General features: G+C 37.8%; 1 long non-coding RNA gene across 1 annotated transcript; it reads right to left on the bottom strand.

The window, feature by feature from the left end:
• Positions 1-1607: 1607 nt before the first annotated feature.
• LOC140015601 (uncharacterized) lies at positions 1608-3678 on the bottom strand. The gene is made up of 3 exons (XR_011822243.1): positions 3467-3678; positions 2293-2355; positions 1608-1665 (listed from the first exon to the last, which is right to left on the bottom strand). It is a non-coding gene; the product is annotated as an uncharacterized lncRNA (long non-coding RNA).
• Positions 3679-24924: the final 21246 nt, after the last annotated feature.

Below are 24924 nucleotides of genomic sequence, written 5' to 3'. Positions count from 1 at the left end.
AAGCAAACTTGGATAGTTTGGTGAATTTTGTTTCGTATTCAGCCACACTTAAGATCCCCTGGCGTAGTCCAATAAATTCGTCCTCCCTCCTTTCTTGGACTAAAGGTGGGAGGTACTTCTCGTTAAATTCTCTTATAAAGTTCGCCCAGGTCCATACAGTCTGTTCCCTTTCCCATTTTGCTCTAATTACGTTCCACCATGCTCGAGCCGGTCCTTCAAATTGAAATACCGCAAAGTTCACTTGCCTTTGTTCGGTATAGTTCAAAGCTGCGAAGATATTGATCATGGCCTCCAGCCACTGTTCGGCTACATCCGGATCAGACCCTCCAAGGAATTTCGGAGGAGCAAACTTCTGAAACCTCTCAAGAGCCCGATCTTCACCTATTTCAGGGTTCGGAGGTTGATTCACAAGTATTTGACCTTGTTGGTCCACCAACCTTGTTAAGATGTTTGTCATTTGTTGAATTGCCGTCGCCATTTGGTCCCCGGCTTCAACCCTCGGTCCTTGCTCTTGTGCAGCTGTTGTTTCCCTTTCCTCTCTTGGCTCTTGAGCTCGTTTATTCCCACGGCCACGTCCACGTCCACGATTACTTCTCCCGTCCATATATATGTTTTTCTCTCTCTCTTTCCTTTTCCCCCAAAAGGTAATTTAGTAAATAAACACGATAAGGTTACTAAAGTAACTATTGAGGGCACCAAATATTCAAATAAACATATACCCACATAACACGTCATACCAAGATGACGGATAAGCAAATACACAAATACATATCAAGTTGGACAGATAACCATGTACATACAGGTATACTAACGTCATGTAGTAACAATATACAGGTAAATCAAAAGGAAAAGGTGAAGTCGTCCTAGTATCAGCCCGTCCGGTCTCTCACGTCACTTACTATCCAACTAGATGTCTCTGATCTCTTGTGCTCATTCTAGTCAGACAAAGCCTGTTCATGTTCCCAAAATGTAAGTCTCAAGTATTTAGCAGCACCTCAACTATAGAGTACTCAGGCACGAGAATCCAAAATAAGATAATTTACATCTCGAGCTGCAGTCCCAAGAGTAAACTATCTACAATCGGAATTCCTACCTGACATACCTATCTATGGTCCTCAGATACCATTAGAAAGATTTAAGGCCTATAATATTCGCAATTCAGAGCTTCACTTAGTCCCTCATACTTATTCACCACTTAGTCCAGGGTCACTCCACGTAGAAACCACGTGAAGCAACTATAAATTTTATCCCTCAATCGCTTAACTTTCAAGTCCAATCAAATCCCACAGTCCGGTAACCTAATCTTTAATTTAGGATACACTACAGAGATCTGAAGCCTAAGCTCTGATACCACTTGTAATGACCCCACCTCCCCCTAAGGCGTACCAGAGGGTTCGGCGGGCCGCCTGCCCAGCTCTCGCCGGGACTCAGTCGTTCTTTAATCAAATCCAGAACAAATCACAAGAATAAATAGGGCAGCAATCCAAACTTAAAGTGGAACTTATATACATTGCTATCTCAAAAGGAAGTACAACCATCAAATGTACAAAGGTTCTCACTTCACCATACAACTAGCCCGTGCCAAGCACTAGGGCGAGAACCATTACAAAAGAAACAAAAGACCTAGACTAGACTAGTCTATGCTCTCATCCTGCTCGCCGTCCCCTGTTAAGGAAAACAAAACTAAAGGGGTGAGCTAAAAGCTCAGTGAGGTTCCAAACAGATAATCAAACAATCAAACAATCAATTCAATACATTAAACATGGAGTATCAATAATTCAAGAAACATTTACAATGGAAAGCAATAGTAACATTCATTAAAAGGATACGGCTCACAAGGAGCAATTCGTTCATTCGTTCTCCTGACATTTCCCCTTATTCCTCCAATCATTTGAAAATGCATTTTTCGTTTATCAATAAACCCTCGTTCGTTCGTTCGTTCGTTCATTCATTCATTCACCCCCCGTCCTGGCCGTTGGCCAGTCTCCACCAACCTACAGGGTAATACTCGAGTATACCAAACGTTCACCCAAGTCCCTAATCGCCCGACCAAGTCCGCTTCTGGCTCGAGACGACCGGTAACAAGGGCAATGGCCAGTTCAGCCCAAAAGGCTTACATTCATGCGCAAGTAACATTTCAACCATTAAATCCTTGAAAATTGTATAGTTATTTAGGTCGAGTGCGATAAAGTACACACTCGCCTAGAAAGCTCGTTTTGGAAATCATTAAAAGCAATTAACACATTAGCAAATGATAACAACAAGCCATAAAGTCAAATAAGGAACACTCACCTAGATATGCAAAATAACGTGCAAAATATCCTTCCGGATATTACCCTTAGTCACCAATGAAACCTAAGGTTGAACAAGAGAACATATTACAGTTTATCGAGCAAAACATTTAAGGGAAACAAAGAAACCCGACTAATTAGGAGTAAAACGTGTAAAGATGACTTTCAAGTAAGAAGAGGGTTGTTTGAACCCCAGGATGAAAAATCATGTTTTAAAATGGAAAACCGGTCATGGTATTGGCCAAACAAAAGTATACAAGTTCAAATAGAAACCTAGCCCTCGAGCGAAAATTTGGGCAGCACGCCCTTTGTGTTTACCTAATTTTCCAGCCATTTTGGCTTCATTATTTTTCCTCAACCACAACCCAACATCACACATAAGCAATTCAAGTCAAGAGCCGTTCCATAGGCTCACAATATCATAAGAATAAGAATTACAACAATCACAAGTGCAGAAATTCAACTTAGCACAAGACAGATTTGACGTACGAATGCGGAAATAACATATCCGAAGCTACGCTTATCGGATTGAGACAAAACCTATGCCGTTTCGAAGCTAAGACACAGAGCTACAACATTCATGAAGGTCACTTAGTCCAGTTCCTAATGTAACTTAGTCAAATTCTCAAATTACTAAACCAGAAACCAATTCGTCGGCCGTTTAAACGCAGAACACTGTAATGGACATATCTCAGAGTACACAAGTCCGAATCCAGTGTTCTTAGAGGCATTTGAAATCTAATTCAGAATAATACAACTTTCATGTTTTGGCAAAAAGCTAAATCAGAATGGATCCTAGTCGAAAAACGTGATAAACTGGACTTAACTGATCACACGGACTGCTTGGGAAATACTTAAAACAGTAAGGGTATTTTGGACTTTTCACATCCTACGTTGGTCCGATTGAGTTGAAATTTTGTAGGCACCTATAAAATACCATTATCTACAACTTTCCTTCTTTGACCTAAGGCCAAATCAGCTCCCAACATGTTCGAAATTTCAGACTAATTTCGGACAGAAATCTTGATAGAAAGGAACACTTGAAGTTCATTTGAATTCTACCCAATCAAACGAATTTCCAGCCGTTCAAATCAGTTCCTAGCTAGTTAGATTCAACTTCCAATCATCAATCATATGTTTTACCACAAGAATCAAGAGTTAGGAAATTGGTTTACCTCAAATCCTTAATCATACCCCCTAGCTGGCCGATTCTTTGAGGAGATGTATCCTTGAGCTCTAACTCTCCAACAAAGTTCCCTTTCTTTTTTTTTTCTTTTTTTTTTCTCTCTTCTCCTAGCTCACCCGATGCTGCCTTTCTTCTTCTCCAAGCTCACGGTAGCTTGTTCTTGGTGTTGGCTTTGTTTGTTTTGTCTTATGTCCTCCTAACTTAATAGCTAAGTCTAATAATAGTAAAGCAAAACAAGAGATGGGTCATGGGCTTGGGTAATTAATGGGTTTATGGCTTAGGCTTCTAATGAAATTAAAACTTAAAGGCCCAACACTAAAACTCTACTTGATCCAATGTAATTAACCCATTAGTTTACTTAGTTTAATTAAAACTAACTTAAGCCCACCAATCCAAGGTACTAATCACTCAAACCCCCGTACTAAACATGCATGGATGCACATACAATCACGAAAATATTAATTGGTTGAATTTAATTTAAACTTAACGGTTTAGTTTTGAAAGTAGGATTTTAATGATTCAATTAAATTTTTCACTTTTGGTATGTAAAATACTCTTTGAAAATTAAAACACATGGTAAAATACATTTTTCACACAATAGATACTATAAATATCCATATTTAATTTATTTGAGACAATTTGGAATCCAGGATCTCACATCCATAATGCACCTCAAATTTAACATGCACGTACTTATACTAAAACAAATGATTTAAAAACGATACTCACTTATAAAATCTTTGAAAATTAAATGATTAATTGATTGAAAGCAAGGAAAATACACGCGAAAAAATAAAATAGAATAAAATAAAATAAAACAAGGAGAATTTTGCGGGTCCTCACATTAACTATCATTTTCAAGCCACATTACATGCTCATAAAGTCCATCGCTGACTTATCTTTCATGACAACCCAAAGTAAGGATTATGCCCATTAAGAAATCCATCAATCATTTGTGGTCATAAGTGTATAACCAGTTTTTACATGTTTAGCTATCGTTTCTGCCCATATGTTACAAGCCAAGAAAGCTTATATGTTGACTAAATTTTCTTAAAAAATAGGGGTGACAAACTATTTGTTTTCACTAAGATGTGATATTGAATAGATTACATACTATTGGGCACAAGAATAAGACAGATCCTAACCTCCTAATTTCCTTAGTCATCTCAAAATCAGAAATGATACCCACTTGATTGGTCCTGAAAGATGAGCTAACAAGAAGTGGTGACCCATTACCCTAAGCATCAATGCTAAAGTAAGGAAGGAATCACTTGTAATTTGGTATTATTTTGAGAAATTCAGCATGAAATTTTCTGTTAGGAAGCATAGTTTCTTACTTTGTTCAAATGGAGAATCATCCAAACAAATTTTTTGCAATTAAATGGTCCCACACTGGGGCAAATTTTCATTTGAGAGAGTTTGCAAAATGGGCCCACACTGAGGCAAATTTTTATTGTGAGATTTCACAAAATAAGCCCACACTGGAGCAGATTTTTTTGTAATACATTTGAGAATTTCGAATCAATCACGCTACTCTTTTCATGAGTAGTAGTTGCATTAATTTTCAAAATAAGAAATTTAAGTGCATATTGTACTTTAGTGATCCCCCTGTGCAGGTATTCATGGCTGAACATAATGAAGAAGCATCCAGTGATGTGGAAGGCCGATACTGGAAAAGAGAAACAACAAGAAAGAAGGAAAAGGCCCTACACTGGGGCAAATTTTTGTTGAAGAGATTTTCTCGAAAAGATCAAAGAAAAAAAGAAAGAAAAATCAAAGGGAAAAAATCAAAAAATAAAAAAATCAGAAAAATCAGGAAAAATCAAATTCAATTTCTTGTTTCTTGAAAAATCAGATTAAATTCTTGTTGGCAATGTCTCAGCGTACGCCGTGCACTCTTCTACCTTCTTTTTTTTTGACAACCACATTTAGTTCACTGACTTCAACCACCGTCAGCATCGAGTCTATCTCACTAACGTGTGCGTTTTTATTCAACCACCGTTAGCATCGAGCCTATCTTACTAACGTGTGCGTTTTTATTCTGCCACCGTTAGCATCGAGTGTATCTCACTAACGTGTGTATTATTTTTAGTCTATCTCCGTTAGCATTGGGTTCATCCCACTAACGTGCCTTTCTATTTCCGATTATCATGGCAGGCTCAGGTATTGATCCCACTGACCAATTGACTAAGTGATGGCAGGCTCGGGTGTTGATCCCACTGACCAATTGACCAATGAAATGGCAGGCTCGGGTATTGATCCCACTGATCAATTGACTAAATAATGGCAGGCTCGGGTGTTGATCCCACTGACCAATTGACCAATGGAATGGCAGTTCGGATATTATCCACTGGCCGTTGCTATGGCAGGCTCGGGTTGTTATCCCACTGATCAATAGTACGGTTGGTTCAAACATTATCCCACTGACCAATGGATGGCAGGCTTGGGTGTTGATCCCACTGACCAATGGACCAAATGGATGGCAGGCTCGGGTATTGATCCCACTGATCCAATTGACCAAGTTTCGACAGACCGATTATCAAGGCAGGCTCTGGTGTTGATCCCACTGACCAATGGACCAAATGGATGGCAGGCTCGGGTATTCATCCCACTGATCCAATTGACCAAGTTTCGACAGACCGATTATCAAGGCAGGCTCGGGTATTGATCCCATTGACCAATTGACCAATTGAATGGCAGGCTCGGGTATTGATCCCACTGATCCAATTGATCAAGTTTCGACAGACCGATTATCAAGACAGGTTCGGGTATTGATCCCATTGATCAATTGACCAAATGGATGGCAGGCTCGGATATCGATCCCACCGATCCAATTGACCAAGTTTCGACAAACCGATTATCAAGATAGCCTCGGGTGTTGATCCCATTGACCAATTGACCAATTGAATGGCAGGCTTGGGTATCGATCCCACTGATCCAATTGACCAAGTTTTGACAGACCGATTATCAAGGCAGGCTCGGGTGTTGATCCCACTGACCAATGGACCAAATGGATGGCAGGCTCGGGTATTGATCCCACTGATCCAATTGATCAAGTTTCAACAGACCGATTATCAAAGCAGGCTCGGGTGTTGATCCCATTGACCAATGGACCAAATGGATGGCAGGCTCGGGTATTGATCCTACTGATCCAATTGACCAAGTTTCGACAGATCGATTATCAAGGCAGGCTCAGGTGTTGATCCCACTGACCAATTGAATGGCAGGCTCGGGTATTGATCCCACTGATCCAATTGACCAAGTTTCAACAAATCGATTATCAAGGCAGACTCGGGTGTCGATCCCACTGACCAATTGACCAATTGAATGGCAGGCTCGGGTATTGATCCCACTGACCAATTGACCAAGTTTCGGCAGGATCGGATTTAATCCCACTGACCGATTATCAAGGTAGGTTTGGGTTTAATCCCACTGACCGATTCATCATACTGGAGCAAATCTTTGGATAATTTTCCAAGCAAGTCTTATATAGTTTCTTCGTACATACCAGCATTTCATTTTCGCTGCCACTGAACATGGGTTAGTCCCACCAGTGAGCATTTCATTTATCACTGCCACTAGCCGTGGGTCAGTCCCACTAGTGAGTATTTCGTTTTAATTTCTTGTTTGGGTCAGTCCCATTTTAAAATTTTGTAAAAGGAGTCAGTCCTCATTTCAAGAGCATCAGTCGTTCGAATGGTTTGCAACAGAATAACCACAGGTAAGTATTTGATGTCTACGTCTTTGTCTCGAGTCTTTTCCAAAACTCAGACAAAGAAGGGCAAACTGTAGACACCAAATTTTTTAGTGTAGTTTTATTTACTATATTTTTAATTATTTTTCATGTTAGTTTTTATTTATTTTTAGTCTTTTATTTTTATTTTTAAGTCTAGAATTTCTCGAAAAGGAAAATCTCCACAAAAATATGTTTTAGTTCTTCTAGATTCAGTTTGTGAAATTTTTGATGTTTGTTTACCTAATTTAAAAAAAAAGAAAAAAAAGAGGGTTGTTCCATGCGCGCGTGGCAAGCACGCGCCAGTTTCTTTCATGCAAGAATGCAAGTGGAAGGTCAGGAAAGAAGCAAAAATCACAGCGGCCATTGTGGTCTAATTTCCATTCATTTTTTTTCCTTTCGACTTTGTTTCTTCCCATTTAAACCCTCAGTACAAGGCCACATCACTCCTTCAAGATCTATCAAGAGGATTCTAGAAAAACATGAGAATCAAGGGCTCTAAAAAATGCAACAGAAATCAGTTTTTCTTCTACCGTCCAAATGAGGGTTTAAGGGGGGTCATTTGGTATAAAAAGGAAAACGCAAGAGGGTTTGAGGGGAGGTTGAGAGTTATGATGGGCTGAAAGAAAAGGGTGACGGCAGGAAAGAAAAAGAGAACGAGAGAGAGAGCTGGGGGTAGCGGCTGAAGGCTGAAGAGAGGCTACGGGAGGAGTGAATCGAGAGTGAGGGGAAGGACTGACGGCTAGAGAGAAACTAAGCAAAAGGGAGTTAGCTTTCTGGAGGAGGGGGTTTTTAGCAGAGGGTTCTGGAGATAGCTAAGGGCGGCTGGGAAGAAAGCTAAGCCGAGAGGAAAAGGAAAAGGCAGCTACGGGGTTGAGGAAAAAAGGGTTCTTGATGGCTAGAAAATAAAAAGGAAGGAACGAGAAGAGTGAAGAAAATCTGGGGAAACAAAGGGGGAAGTAAAGAAACCTGGGTAAGATCAGAGAGGAATCAGAAAGGAGAGAGCTTGGGAGAGAGAAGCAAAGGAAAGAAAGAATAAAGAAAAGGCCGCGAGAGGAAAGGGAGTTGGAACCGGTGGCGACTACGGAACAAAGGAGGAACTTGCTGCCACTATTATCGCCGATAACTTTACCAGAAACGGCACTTAAGGTTTCAGGAAATCAGTCCAGAAGGTATGAGAGGAGAGCTCGAATCAGTTCAAAGCTAGTCCGAACCTGGGAGTATAGTTGGGAAAGTTGAGGTAGCCGTTTCCTTGCATTTTACTTGCATTTTTTGCAGCCTAAAGCTTTTGCCTTTTTCTGTCTACGTCTATTTTTGGTATGATAGTGCCTGTTTATTTCCCCTATAATTTGTGTAATGTTGTTCTTAGAATTTGTTCCTAGACTATAGTTTAGTAATGCCATGCTTGTGTGTTTGATAACTTCTGATTCGGTAGAGGATCATGGGATGAATTTTTGATGGGTTTGGTGATTTTCTATAGTTTTATTCGATGAATCTGTGGGGTTTTACATGAGTCATGGCTGGTTTTTGTGCTTGAAAACGATGAACCCAGAGGACTGCTGTGAGGACCCGTACTTTTCTTAATTGCACGTTTTCTGCATTTTCTGTATTAGAAAATTTTTGTAGATCAATTTTGTGAGTAAATATAGTTTTTAAATGATTTTTGTAGTATCGGTTAGTTTTTGAGAAATTAAGAGCGTATATCAGACGTGGGACCCGCTAGTGTGGAAAATTCGGAAAAATTCGGCCAGTTCGGTTAAGTTTTGGATACTGGGTTTAGTTTACCGGGTGTTATGAGATATTTAGAAGTTGCCAAGTGGATTGGTGTAAGAGAGACAAAAAGTTAGGCAAGCAATTAATGAAGAGGACATGTGTCACTTGAGGATTTATTCTTACCTTTTTGACCTTTTGACCACTATTCATGCCTTTACCATTTAAACCAAAATTGACTCAAAATTCTTCTTATTTTGAAGCTCTTGGCCTAATTTCTTGCTAGGAACAAAGGAAAGAAAACTCTCTCAATTTTCAAGCTCCAATCTTGCCCAATCTTTCAATTCAACCGTTTAATCTTCAAATTTTTCCATAGAACTTCTTAGTTTGGTGATATTGAGGTTGGTTGTGGAGTTGTTTGGAAGAAATTGGTGCTAAGTTGCTTACTTTCTTGAGCTTGCAAGGTGAGTAACTAGGGAATTCTTTCTTTGATCTTGCTAATGTCAAATTAATGGTTTATGTTGGTTATAGATGTGATTTTATGGAAGAATTGGCACATGAATGCATGAATTTCCAGATTAGGGTTCCATTTTTTCCCCTTTCTGCCCGTTTCTGTTTGACCAGGTTTGAAACCGAATTGGCCTTAGCACAAAACATGGAAGTTGTAGACAATGATGTTTTCTAGTTTCCTGTGAATTTTCAGCCCAATCCGAGCTTGGGAGCCTAAGATAAGATGGAAATACCCAGACTGGTCTAGTAGGAGTTCAGCGAACAGGGTTGTCTTTTCACCCAATCTGACCGGGACTTTTCACCATGCTCCTTACCGAATTAGATTTTGACCAAAACATGAAAGTTGTATCCAATAGTATAAAATAGTTGCCTACAAAATTTCAGCTTGATACGACCACTGTATCATGTGAAATGACCAAAATACCCTTTACTGTTCATGAAACCTGTTCTGCGCCCAGAATTCTGGTTTTGGTGTAGTTTTCCATTTGTGATCATGAAAATGCATGATTTGGCCTTGTAGGTCTTCATAAGAAATGTAGGGTTGTGTTTTAGCTTCGAAACACCATAAGATATACTTCAATCGGACTTTGGTAGCTTGAGTTATTGTTGTTTAACAATTGTGCGGTTAGCCAACCTGTTTGTGAGTTTCTGGTTTCATATATGTCAATTTTGACCTAGTTTCACTACAAAATGGACTGAGTGACCTTCTTCAACATTGTAGCCCTATCTGTTAGCTTCGAAACGGTGTATCTTGCACCTTCATCCGATAATCGTAGCGCCAATGGTGCCAAAACTGCAAAATGGTGTCAAAAACTATTTTTATCCGAAAATTTTTTTTAGCTTGATTTTTGTATTTATTTTTGTATTTATATGCCTTTAAGCCTAGTGAATGGCTTTTGGACATGAGATTATTCTATATGAGATGTTGGGACTGTTTTGAGGAAAATAATGAAGCCACTAATGGCTGGAAAATAGGTAAACACAAGGGACATGCCGTCCGTTTATCTTCTTGTAATGTGAACAAGTTAAAGTGATTTTGCGAATGTATTTTGTGACGAATTGGACGTATTTACTGAAAATGTTACCGGCTCTTTCAAAAGGTGGCCGAGGGCTAAATTTCTATTTGAACCTGTATATTTCCGCTTGGCAAATAAAATGATCATTTTACCATTCTAAAACCTAATACCTCTTTAGGTTGGTTTATGAACCCTAGTAATTCCCGTCCACGGATCCATATGCTCTATTAACACTTTAAAAGTCATTTTATACGTTTACTCGCGAGTAGTCGGGTAATCCTTGATTTCATCCAAATCATGCTAGATGGATTGTAATGTGTTCTTTGTTTACTTTTAGGTTTCATTGGTAATTGAGAAGTGGACGTTATTTTGCGTGTATAGGTGAGTGTTCCCTGTTTGATATGTTTCATGATTTTATGGCTGGTATGAATGATTGATAACATGTTATATGCTTTCAATGATTGTTAAAACGAGTTTTCTAGGCAAGTGTGTACTTTATCGCACTCGGCCTAAACGATTGTAAAATTTTCAATGATTGAATGATTGAAATGTTATTTGTGCATGAATGTAAGCCTTTTGGCTGAACTGGCCATTGCCCCTTGTTACCGGTCGTCTCGAGTCAGAAGCGGACTCGGTCGGGCGATTAGGGACTTGGGTGAACGTTTTGGTATACTCGAGTATTACCTTGTAGGTTGGTGGAGGTTGGTGGAGCCTGGTCAATGAATGAATGAACGAATGAATGAATGAGGGTTTTACTTATATACAAATGCATTTTCAAATGATTGAAGGTATAAGGGAACGAAAGGAGAATGAATGAACGAATGGCTCCTTGTGAGCACGTATCCTTTTAATGAATGTGCTTATCGCTTTCTTTTGTATTTGAATTATTGGTAACATGTAATGAATGCATTGAACTTCTTGTTGCATATGTGTTCGGAACCTCACTGAGCTTATAGCTCACCCCTTTAGTTTGTTTTCCTTAACAGGGGAAGGCGAGCAAGGACGAGAGCCGGTATAGACTAGCTGGGTTTAGTCCTTGGTTTTCTTTTGTCATGGTTCTCACCCTAGTGCTTGGCACGGGCTGGTTATATAGTGATTTGAGAACTTCTGTATATTTGACGGTTGTACTTCTTCTTGAGATATTATTGTATATACGTTTTGTTTTAAGTTGGATCATGGTTAGATGTTCTTATGGTTGCTTGAAGTGATCGACTGTGTCCCGGCGAGAGCTGGGCAGGCAGTCCGCCGAACCCTTTGGTTCGCCTTAGGGGAAAGTGGGGCTGTCACAACTACAGAATTTCTTCTCTCACTAAAGATTCACATGTTCGTATGATGAAATTCTGTAATTTCGATGCATCAAAAATTTTTCATTTCCTCTTCGTAGTTGAGCTTATCCTTTCCAGTTTTATGGTTGTTTGGTTTAGAAAGTGTCCACTCAAAGTAGAAGAATGCAATTTTGTCCAAATATATTTTGAACTTGTGGGTCTATCATGAAGATAAATAGTAGATCTCCCGCTATTTCTTAAGTATCACTTTCTCTGGTCTCTATTTCTATTGTTTCGTGGGTTCCTTTCATGCCACCCCATTTTCTTTGACTAATCTGTTGGATGTTGAGATTCTCTTGGATGAATGTGAGACATGCCTGAAATGCAAACAACAAAAGTCTGCTGTCCATTTGCTTGCATACAACCAAACTTGCATTTGCTGATGTGTTTCCTCATCTCTTCATTCGTTACTTGCATGTCCATTGTTTCTGTTTTCCTTGTTCCCCTGGCTCGCGTTTGATTGCATTGAAGTCTATCATTGGGTCGATAATTGTTCAATCATGTTGGTTTCCAGTTTTCTAAGTGAATGAAACAGAAATTCATTCACTTGCTGTTTTATGGTCTCCCGACAGTTTCCTGGCTTGTTATAGCAGTAAGCATTACCCTGTAAATCCTGAAACATTAGCTGCTCCAAGCTCAGGTCCTTTTACTGCATTTATGCTCAGTTTCCTTATTAGAATTTCCGGGAGATAAACCCTTGCATTTGGGTAATGATTAGCAATACGGGTAGGAAGCTATAGCGTTGAGGTTTGGGTGGACAAGTCACTAAGCATTCATTCCCATTACTTCGCATGATCATCTTTCGGTTTGCAGCAGAAAAATTGCAGAAGGAAAAACAGCAGTGAAGAAACAAAGCTTCTACGTAAGCTTTGCATGAAAAATTTTCCAAAATTACATTTCAGCCCCTTAGTTTCTATCTAATGCTACTTTGGCCCAGAAAATCGGAAAAAACTAATCGATTGGGTCCCTCTAACATGTCAATTTTCTTTGATACGATTTGTTGTGATCTTTGGATAGATTCTCAGTGATTTTTAGGATGGATTTTGAGTATTTAATTATTCTTGATAATTCTTAGTTTTGATTTGGATTTTTAGTGGAATTTTGGTGTTTTTGTTGTTTAATCATAATAAATAGTTTTTCCATTTATTTTATGAGAATTTTAGTTTTGGTTTGGGTTGGGTTTCACCTTAAGTCCTTAATTTATTTCCTTGTAGACCTTTAGTATTTATAATAAAAATGAATTGGTCCCTCAAACTTCTTTAATCTTTCAAATGGATCCCTGTTTGTCGTAATTGGTTAAATATTCATGGTTTACTTTCTTTGGAATGCTTTAAGTAATTCAATTTCATTCTTATTTCCATTTCATGTGATTATTTTGTTAATTAAAGTGATGCCTTGACCCTTTCTTTGTTTTCTGGAGGGTAAATAAGAGAGTAATTTCGTTTCCTTAGAGCTCCAAATCAAGGGAGGTACACCCTAATCCCTTATTTCTTACTTTATTTGACTCTATGTGCCTTATGTGACTTTACATGTTTGATTGTATGCCTCTTGAATGTTTTTTATTCATTTCATTTATTCATCTATTTGCTTTATTGGCTTTATATATTTATTTTAACTCAATTTGATTGTTTGAAAGGCACTTGAATGTCAAAGTTGTAATAGCTAGGTTATTATTTTATTTATTTTATTCCGTTTCCCCTTTTAGATTGTAGTAGGGCCTCTCCAAGTGTAATAGTTAGGAGTTTATTTGCTTCATTTTGCTTTGTGTGTGATTTGCATGCCTATGTGCTATGTGTTACTGCTTTCTTAGGGTCTTGCATCTAGATAAGCATGCTTATGTGCTACGTGCTAGGTGAAACTATGTGTTTTGCATGTCTCTTTGCTTGTAGTATTATATCCGATTATGTGAATGGAATGCATGCTACCGTGGCTAGTCCAATGCTAGTCATAGCCTTTTCCTCGAGTTCTTACAAGTCCAATGCTTGTGAGAGAACGTTAGTTAAGGGCTAGTCCAACGCTATACCCTTAGGAGCCTCTCGAGCATTAGATCATGGTTGTGTGATAAAATCACTTCATCTCATGCATGTTTTCATTTTTTAGGGTTTTTACCATGTTGCATGACACTTTCTTATATATGTACATCCTTTATCCCATATTCCCTTCTACTTATATCCCCTATTTCGCATTTTCCCTTATATATATATATATATTCCTTACCCCTTTGTATGAAAACATAACATTAGACTTGCATTTCATCTAAGCATTAGACCTAGGTTAGTACATTTGCTTGATTTGACTAGGAAGTTACCCCTTGGATATGGGATATGGACGAGTTTGGCTTTTCTAGCCTTAGCACGCTCGTATTCCCTCTATTAAAGGGAACATTGGAAGTCACGAGTATAAGTCCCCCACACCCATTATGATGCATTCCTTTAGGTCATACACATTTGTATATTATTAGTTTCTTTACTTTTCCTTTCTTTCGAGTCACATGACTTGCATTATTCGTGACTTCTTCGAAGAGTCTTTATTGGGCGTTACAATTAATGTGATTGGTACCAAGTAAGTTTTGAAGATACATTTCGACCCCTCGACACCATCCTAGGTCTAGGATACGCATTCATATAGTACATCCAAATGTGATAAATCTTAAGGGTAAAATAAGAAAATCTTTGACTAAATCGCGCAACTAGCCTTGGCTAGGTTGAAAGGGTGTCTTGGATTCTTATCCTTGCCTTCCCTTGTAGACACCAAATTTTTGGTGTAATTTCATTTACTGTTTATTTTTAGTTTTATTTGTCATGTTAGTTTTATTTGATTTTTAGTTTTTAGTTTATAGTTTTATTTTTAAGTTTTAGCATAGAATTTGTTCGAAAGAAAAATGAAAAAAGGAAAATCATGAAAAAAAGAGAAAAAGGAAAATCATGAAAAAATGAGAAAAGAAAAAAACAATGGAAAAGAAAAAAGAAGAAAAAGAAAAATGTAGAAAAGTTTGAAAATGGCCATTTTGTTTAGTTGTTTCAAATTGTGTTCATTACTATTATTATTATTACCTGGTTTTTGTCAATTCTGTTATTTTGTTATTATTTATATTTTATTAATTTTTGTATTAATAGTTAAAAAAAAAAGGGTCTTGCGGCATGCAAGCTGCGTTTTGTCGTAGCTTGCAAGGAAGTATTGGGGCAGCCCCTGGCTGCAAATATGGAAAGAGGACTGAGTTGTTTTAGGGTTGGAAGTTCCCATATAAATAGCAAAAGGATGGATAGCCGCAAATAGAGAGAGAGGTTACGGGGGAGCGGCTAAAAAAAGAAAAAAAAAACCGAAAGGAGGGAGGAGCGGCGCATAAAAATTAGACGGCTAAAGGAAAGTAAAAAGAGGGCCGAGAAAGAATTGAGAAACTAGAGAGAGCAAGAGAGGTAGAGAGGGGAGGACGGCTGAGAAAATCTGAAAAGGCAAAAAGGTAGAAAAGATATACGGAGATTGGCGGTTGTAGACTAAGAAATCAGAAACAAGCAAAAGAAAGGAGAGAAAGGAGAGAGGGATTGTCGACTGAAAAAGAAAAGGAGGAGAGAGTGAGCGGCTAAGGAAAAACTGAGATAGTGGAGCCGAGAGCAAGAGGAAAGAGTGAAGGGGCAGCTGCCAAAGCTGGAAGACGGCAAAAGAAAGAAACCAGAGGAGTAGGGGAACCAACGATCACCACCCTCCTTCATTGGCGGTCCTTCGAAGACCTAGCAGAGTCATCCCAATCCTTTCACGGTCATTCTCCGGTTCATCTTGTAGTTAAAGGTAACACCTTTATCTTTTTAGATTTAGAAGCTGTCTTCTTTAATCGTGGGTTGATACCCTTTTCTTGCAACATGATGGTCGGTGGTCCTTCGCCGCCTTTCTTTTCGTTTCTATGGGTTGGTTTAAGTTTGGTTTTTGGGATTAGAATTCACAGTGGAACTGATATGTTTGTTTGGCTTGTGTCATGTCGGCTAAGGTTGAAACGTAGTAAAGTTTTGCAGTTCTCACCTCCTGTTTTGTCGATTGGGTTTGCTTAGTGTGGAACCGACATTGCAAACCATTTGCTGTGGTCATTTTGTTTTCTTCGCCTGGATTCTTTCTGTGGAGTTTGCTGAAGTTTGGACAAATTTTGTTTGATTCATGCTAAGATTGATGATTGGTGATATCTGTGAGTTGAATCGCGAAAGAATCAGTTTTTGTGCATTTTGTTTATGAATTGGAGCTTCTAAAATGTTTGCAGCAGAAATGGAAAGGTTTTCGCATGCTCTTTTACTGTTTTTCTTACCTGCACTTGTTCACCAAAAGCTTTGGTCATCTAGTTTACTGGTTGACCATATGTTAGAAAGGAAAATTAGACAAGGGGCATTGGATTTGCATGTTTGGGGGCTGGAGTATCTGATTTAGGATCTAATGCTTGCTGGAAAATGAATGATTCAGGTTGTCAAACCAGTGTTGCACGCATGTTTCTTTTTAGAATTTTCGCATGATATTTTGCTGAGTTTTGTTTGTTTGTTTTGGGGTAACCAAATTGTCTAGGTGCCAAGGGGTGGGGGAAGTTGGGTTTAGCTGTGTCATTGGTTTGTTTGAACTATTGGTGTGGAGCTTGCGATAGCTCTATTAGTGGCCGAAAGTTTCTGTTGTTATAGCAGAAACTTGTTTCCTTTGTATCTTCATGAAAACTTTGCATGAATTTCTTTCAAACTATTTGCCTTGATAAGAGATGTTTAGCTATGTTTTAATTCAAGTAATTTCATAGCTGTTGTATGAATTTGCTTCGCTGAAACTGTGGAGCCTTGTGCATGAAAAATGTTGCTGCAAAACCTTGCCGAGAGTTTCATATGTTGCTGAAGTTTTGTTGCAGAATGTTTCCGTAAGCTTTGCATGGAGATTTTGCATGGAAATTGATCCAAGAACTTGCACTTTAACCCCCCAAGTCCCCCTTTGTTGCATTGTGGCCCAATTATATTTTTATTTCTTGCAATCGAATCTTAAAGTATTTGCAATCTGAATCATGACTTGACCTTTTCATCACTCTTGAACCTTTGAAGTTCTTAAATGTTCTAATTGGGCTCACATGACTGATTAATGTTTGTAATTGGCCCCCTTTTTCGTGATTATGCCTTGACATGTTTTCATGTGAATTGTGGACAATCTTAATAGATTTCTAGGATAAAATCATGAAAGCTTAATAACTTGGAGGCATTTATGGTCTTGGTTTCGTTTGATTTAAGTTTTGCTTAGCTAATCTTGTTATTTAACTTTGATAAATAATTTTCCATTTCTTCTTTCGTGATTCTTGCATTTGATTGTGATGGATTCCACCTCAGACCATTCAATTTAGCACGCCATTTTTAGATTCCTGAGAATTTTTTATTCGAGACCGAGTTTTGCCTGCACATGCATGGTCTATTCCATATTTAAATTTTCGTTTCATGCTTAATTTTCATTTTTGTGTTTAATAGTTGTTTCATGTGATTATTTGATAATTTAAGTGGTACCTTGACCCTTTTATTATTTTGGAGGGTAAATTAGTAATTTCACTACGTTAGAGCTCCAACTCAAGGGAGGTATAACTTCTTTTATTTTTTTTTGTCTCTCCTATGTGAACCAACGTGCTACGTGAGAAATACATGTCTACTTTGCTTTCCTAGCCTTTCTTTAATTTCTTTTATTTATGTCATTTACTTTTGTTTTTTATTTAAGTTATTCTTTATGGGGTATGTGTACACCTCTTGGCTTGTAATAGTTAGGGATTTAATTATTTTATTCATTTTCCCCCTTTTTAGATTGTAGTAGGGTCTCCCTAATGTAATAGATAGGGCTTGGAGGAGCATTCAATGAAGACCTATCGAAGTCATGTGCCTAGCTAGCAAATGTAATAGTTAGGGCTTTAATTGTCTTATGTGTCTTGCATGCTTAGTTACTACGTGTTAATTTGCTTTGTTAGGGCCTTGCATCTAGTCGAGCATGCTAAATGTTATGTGCTATGTGTTTATAAGTGTTTGGCATGTCTACTCGCTTTCCATAGCCTGAATGAATGTGATGGATGAATGTAAGTTTCCACTAGTCCAACGCTAGCCGGAATTCATAGAATGGGCTAGTCCAACGCTAGACCCTTAGGGATTTCCCCTCGTTAGTACATGTTTGCATGTTCATTACATGTCATGCATTCTTTTTAGTTTTATCATTTTGCATGCCCCCCGAACCCCTTTTCCCTCCATTTTAGGATTTTTGCATTTCATGCTAGTTATAGGGTTCATTTGCTTGAGAGTCCCCTTAAATATGGGATATAGACGAGTGTGGCTTTTTCTAAGCCTTAGCACGCTTGTATTCCCTCTATAAAAGGGCAAATTGAGTCACGATTTAGGTCTTCCCGTACCCAATATGCATGAATTCCCTAGGCTCATGCATTTTTTAAATCCACTCTACCATTTTATACCCTCATCACACTTTCATTTTTCCTCCCATTTTGCACACGTGCACCTTTATGTTTCTTCACTTGCACACGAACACTTTTATCATCACTTGCACACATGCACTTCATATTATCATTTCACATACCGTACCTTGCCCACTCACGTGCACATTTTCATTTACATATTTATTGTTTTTTATTAATTTTTCAAACTCATGTCCTCACATTGCATACATGCATTCCATTCATTTGCATCCCACTCGCATTATTCGTGACTTCTTCAAAGGATCGTTATTGGGCTTCACAATTAATGTGATTGGCACCACTCAACCTTTGAAGAGAAATTTCCCGCAATACCCCTAGGTCTAGGGTTTGCATTCATGTAGCGCATCCAAATGTAATAAATTCTTTGGTTAAAACAAGAAAATCTTTGATTAAATCATGCAACTAGCCTTGGCTAGGTCAAAGGGGTGCCTTGGATTTTATCCTTGCCTTCCCCTTTGTCAAATATGACTCCCGAACCTTTTTCTTTGGTTTACGTGGACTAGGAGTCGTTTAAAAGGGGTTTCTTACTACTTTTTCCTATTTTTTCTTTAAAAATTCATTTTTTTTGGTGACTTGGTACACCTTAACTCATTACCAAGTGGCGACTCCAATTTTTATTTCAAAAACCCTTTTTAAACTATAATTTTGGGTCAAATCGTCGCATTCTCAACCCCCCATTTAGACCCATTTTTTTCCTTTAAAATCACAATTCATTTTCCAATCACAAAAAATACATTTTTTTAAACCATTTATTTATTTATCAAAAAATGGGGCGCGCCATCCCTTTCTTCAAATGTGACTCCCGAATCTTTTTCTTTGATTTTCGTAGACTTGGAGTCGTTTAAAAAGGGTTTTTCTACTTTTTTTCTTAAAAAATTCATTTTTAGATGACTTGGTACACCTTAACTCTATACCAAGTGGCGACTCCATTTTTCATTCAAAAACCCTTTTTAAACTATATTTTGGGTCAAATCGTCGAATTTTCAAGTCCCATTTAGACCCATGCTTTTCATTTTCTTCTTAAATCAAAAATTCATTTTTCAATCAAAAATTGAATCAAAAGCCATTTTTTCTAAACTCGTCTTTTATTTTTCTTTATTAAAAATGGGGCGTGACAGTGATCTCCAAGTGGTTAGCAAAGTGTTGGTGAAGATTTAGTGATGAAATGAAAAAGAACTTGATGAAGAAATTTGGTTCTTTTCTCCCTTGGATGGCCGGCCAGCCTAGAGCAAGAGAGAGAGAGTGTTTGATGAAAAATGAAGCTTCTTTGAGAAGCTAAAATGTGTGGCTAAGAATGTCTCAAAAGTCAACTCTCTTCCCGCGCGCACACGTGTGCGTTTCATGTTCGATTTCTTTCGAGTTTATTTCACTTGTGTACTAAACCTCTAATGCACTTCCATTCATACTATTATTATTCACTCTTAATTGTCTAAGAATAAGGGTCTAAAGTCCCTCAATTAATCGCATGCGCGAAAACGCGTACTTCTGATTTGTTGGTGATAAAGTGGAATTTCCAGGAAATTCTTATAACGATAGTATCACTAACTAATAATTGAACAATTAAACATAAGAATACCTATTTCAAGACTAATGTACAATTCTCCAATTTTTCAATCTTACTGTATCCTCGAATTGATCATTGACTCCAAACGCGTATTCACTATTCTCACTTAACGAGCTTTCAAAAATTAAATTTTGAAACGAGTCATTTTAAAAATACATGTAAGTCACAGATCCATGTAATTAGGTCTAAAAGGATTGAAATAAAATATTCGGAGCAAACGGGCAATTAAATATTTAAATAAACTAGAAATAGGAATTTAAAATAAGTAAAAAAAAATCGGGTCCTCACATCCTTCTCTCCTTAAAAGAATTTCGTCCTCGAAATTCATGCCTTGATTTATAAATAACCCCAAATACTTCTTTTGGTCTCCTCTTTAACTTTTCAAATTGTTTCCTCAGTTCCACAATCTCTCTATAAAACCTTCATTAGAGGGATTTGCTTGCATTTTAACTCCTTCACTTTTCGATCAAATTCTTTACCGGCTCTTTTCTCACGTGACCAATTTTCATCACTCCTACTTCTCCCATTCAAAACTCACACTTATTGAACTTAACCATTCTCAAGTGCCATTCATGATCTTATTACAGGTCTAGAGGCGCGGAGCAGTAAATTACATATAAATATAAACCATAAAATCAATTAAAAGCAAAGTAAATTTTCATATGTTATAAAAGATCATAAAAGTTACATTGAGTTATAATAAGTTCATCAAACCATTCCAAAAAGAAAAGGGGAAACAACAAGATCAAAACATGCTAAGTCGCAATATACTACAAAAGGATGTCATCCCCTATACAAAAGATTACAACCTCTAAAAGTGTCAGTCTATGCTAGGGTAAAATCACAATCCCTATTTATCGAGTGGAGTCGGATTCACCCCTGCTCGTAGAGTTTCCACTACTTGAATCCTGTGAGAACCCGTAAATTTTCTTATTTTCTAGGTTTTATTTTATTTAATTGCACGCTTTTCCATATTTTCTTTATTAGGAAAATTTTTTAAATAATTTTTGTGGGTAAATATGGGTTTTAAATTATTTTTCTAGTATAAGTTAGTTCATGAGTTTTTAGGAGTGTGTACCGGGCGTGGGACCTGCTAGTGCGAAAAGTTCGGTAAAATTTGGCCAGTTAGGTTAAGTTTTGTATACCGGGATTAGTTTATCACGTGTTAAGAGATAATTAGAGGTTACCAAATGGATTGGTGTGGGAGAGACAAAAGGATAGCTTTGCATTAATAAGGGTGACAAGTGTCACCTTGTGATTTACTCTTGGATTTTGACCACTATTCATCACTTTACCAATTAATTAAATGTAGACACCAAATTTTTTATTTTATTTATTTATTTAATTAATTTAAGTTTTAGCTTTATTCGTTTCAATTCTAGGTTTTATTTTATTTATTTTATTTTTTAAAAGCATTTTTTTATCTACTAAATTTCAGAAAAAAGAAAAAAGAAAAACGAAAAAAAATGAAAAAAAAAAGAAAAAGTAAAAAATGACAAGTGGGAGGCATGCATTAAGACAAGTGTCCCTTTTATATATTGGACAGCTAAGCACCTAAGGGATTAGATGTTAGACATTTGGAGGCCAAGATTTAAAAGAAAAAGAAATAACAAAAGAGGTAAGAGCCGAAAAGAAAAAAGAAAGGGGAGCAGAGAACGGCTAGGTTCTGGGGGTTGAGGAAAAAATGCAAGGGAGATCTGGAAGAGAGGGCTAGGGTTTTTGGCAAAAGAAAGACAGAGGAGATAGATTGAGCGTGTAGACACCAAATTTTTGATTTTTAACTTTATTTGTTTAATTAATTTAATAGATTTATTGGCTTCAATTCTAGAGCTTTTATTTTATTTTATTTTTGTTCTAGTTTATTTTATTTTATTTTAGTTTATTTTTATTTTATTTTATTTTATTTTATTTTTTGTCTTCATACTGTTATATACTCAAAAGAAAAAAAAGGGAAAAGAAGAAGAACGCGGAAATAGCAGCATGCAAGAAACAAAAATGCAGTTTTGTCTAGTGGGTTTTCCGGTCATTTTTGCCCGATATTTTGCTCCATTAGATTGGCATAGTACAAGGCCATCCGACCCTTCATCCGGCAACTAAAAAATTTTAGGAAGCAACAGCCATCCAAGGGCTCCCGGATGATTACAGAAAAATGCAGAAAAAAGGGGACCGTAGATGCTAGGTTTGAGGGGTGGCTGATGTCTATATAAAGCCATGAAGCTAGAGGAGAAGGGAGAGGGGTGGCGACGGCTGAAAAGGAGAAAGATTTGAGAGCGGGAGAGGGCAAGCAAGAGAGAAAACTGGTAGAGAGATCTTCGGTGGTTTGAGAGAGAAAACCAGAAAGAGCCAGTGAGAAAGGAAAGAAAGGGAGAAAGGAGGAACGGTGGGGGAGAAGTTTCTGGGAGGGGGTTGAACAGAAAACGGAGGAAAGAAAACAAGACTGAGGAAGTAAGGAAAAGTGGAGAGCAAGAGCAAGGAGTGACAGCTAGAAAGACTGGGTTTTTCGGGCAGAAGGAAAAAGGAAACCGAGAACAGAAAAGGAGGAGTGGAGCTGACAGCTGGGTTGAGACAGTAGAGCGGCTAGGGTTTGAAAGAGAAGAGTTAGCTGCGGGAAAAAGGTGAAAGGAGACCGAGGGCTAGGAAAAGGAAGAGTAAGTGACGGCTGGAAATCTAGCGAAGGTAACCTTCTGTTCCCCTTTCCCTCGTTCATCAGGCCTTCATCAAGATGTGAAATAGATTTGCTGCCAACTTGTTGTGAGTTTATCTTCCTTCTTTGTTTGTGCATCTTGGGAGACGGTGGATCCTTCTCACGACTGTCATCTTGAATGTTTGATGATAGTACTTCCATAGATTTCATCAAAAATAGAAACCAACTGCTCTTCCCCATGCGTCCTTAATGTTTTGCTTTTGTTTCGGTCAACAATAGTCTGCATATCCTTTATTCGGCTGTTAGAACCCTTAGGAATCAGTTTTAGACTTTGCTGCAACAAAGCTTGAGGCTTTCGATTTGTTGCAGCAACATGAACAGATCCTTGCTTTGCTGAAGTGTTGGCTTGCTTAAAATGTTTGATTCGTCTGTTGTTTGGCTGAGATGTCGTGAGAAAGTTTGAGAGCTTAGCAGTAAAGGCCATTTGTGCTCATTGTTTCGTTTTGGGTTCGTTTTTTTCTTTTCTTGGAAGTCTGATTCGAAGTTTCAGCAAATAATCCTAGCATTCCATGGTTTTATCTTCCTTTTCCCCTTATCCCAAGTTCTTGCATTTGGTTGAATATCAAATCTATTATGACTTTCTTGAATTGCTATGCATGAATACCTCTCGGTTGTATAAAAGATGAAGCTGCGTAAAAGTGTGCCATAAGAAATCTCAGTTTGCTTGAACTTTCGGCTTGAGGGCCCTTAAAACGTTTGATGATCCTCTTGCTTGGTTTTTAAATTGCACGTGGCTGAACTGTGTCATAAAAATCTGCTGCAATAGGCCTGAAGTTCTTAGCCTGAAGTTCTTAGCCTGTTGCAGCAGTGTGGACAAAACTCTATGTTTCCCTTTGCTAGTTTAAGTTTTGAAGCTCATGATCTCCTTGGTCTTCGGCTAGTGCGCCATGAACATGTTTGCCGCGAGTTTATATTTTCTCTGCTGTGATTTTACATTCCGTGGCATCATGGAGTTTCTGATGCTTGTAGTGCCTTTTTGATGCATGTCATTTCTTGAGCTTCCTGCTGCATTTCTCCCTTTTTCTTTTGATGTTGGCCAACTCAAATGCTTTGTTACAATTCTGCAATAAGAGTTCGTATCTCATTTAGTTGGTAGTTGATAGGTGAAGTCTTGGTATTTGGTGAACCTATTTGCATGATGAAATGAATAGAGAGCTGCGGCTAGAAAATTGCAGCAAACTTGGAAACAAAAGGGAGCATGTTTCATTTTTTGGTTGCAGAAGTTTAAGTCTTTACGTAGCTGCATGTTTTGCATGAAAAATAACTTCTGAATTTAGCACTTTACTCCCCTTAGCTTCTATCTATGCTACACAGGCCCAATTATGCTCCAATTTCTTACGATTAGGTCCTAGAGTAATTACATTTTGAACCATTACTTGACCTTTTATTACTCTTGGATCTTTAAAGTCCTCAAAATGTTTAATTGGACTTGAATGATTGATTAATATTTGCAATTGGGTCCTTGAAAGTTCTTCTACTTTAGATATTTGGTCAAATAATTTACCGTCTTTGAAATTATGCATTATTTGATTTCATTTAAGCTGAAATTGGGAGGAATTTGGTGATTTTGTTTACACTTTACTATTTAATTGGTGCCTTGACCCCTTTATTGTTTTGAAGCCATTTTTCCTTCATTTGCTTACCATTGCGAGAGAGGTACACTCTATCCTTTATTTTTGACTTTATTTGACCCTACGTGCGTATATGTGTCTTGTGTGTGCAATTGCATGACTTTAAGTGTTTATTTCATTTTCACTTTATTTATTTCTTTAGTTGCTTAGTTTTTGCTTTAATTTTAGTTCAATTTTATCATTTGGGAGGCACTTGAATGCCAAGTTGTAATAGTTAGGTTTATTTTTTTTATTTTCCCCCATTAAAGTGTAGTAGGCCTTCCCCCCTAAAAATGTAATAGTTAGGGCCCTAATTGCCTTATGTGTTTTGCATGCTTACGTGCTATGTGTTTAATCGCTTTCTTAGGTTTTGGCATCTAGATATGCATGCTTATGTGTTATGTGAATTACGTGCTCACATGTCTACTTGCTTTAATTAGGCACATTACTTATATATGTGTAGGATGGATGCAAATGTACGTAACCGTGGCTAGTCCAATGCTAGTCATGGTTGTCCCCTCAAACTCTTGCAAGTCCAATGCTTGTGAGAGAGCGTAGATGTGGGCTAGTCCAACGCCAGCCCTTAGAAACCTTCGCGCGATAGATCATGATTGTGTGAATAAAATCATTTCATCTCATGCATATCTTCACTTTCTAGGGCCACTTTCACCATACTACGTGGCATTCTCCTTATATATGTACACCCCTTTTCCTATATTTTCCCTTAATTGTATATTACTTCTTCTTTTTGCATGAAACATGACATTAGTCTTGCATTTCATATAGGCATTAGAACTAGGTCAGTTCAT

This window comes from Coffea arabica, chromosome 10c (genome assembly GCF_036785885.1).
Source record: "Coffea arabica cultivar ET-39 chromosome 10c, Coffea Arabica ET-39 HiFi, whole genome shotgun sequence".
Taxonomy (NCBI): domain Eukaryota; kingdom Viridiplantae; phylum Streptophyta; class Magnoliopsida; order Gentianales; family Rubiaceae; genus Coffea; species Coffea arabica.
This window is presented reverse-complemented; position numbering and strand designations above follow the sequence as displayed.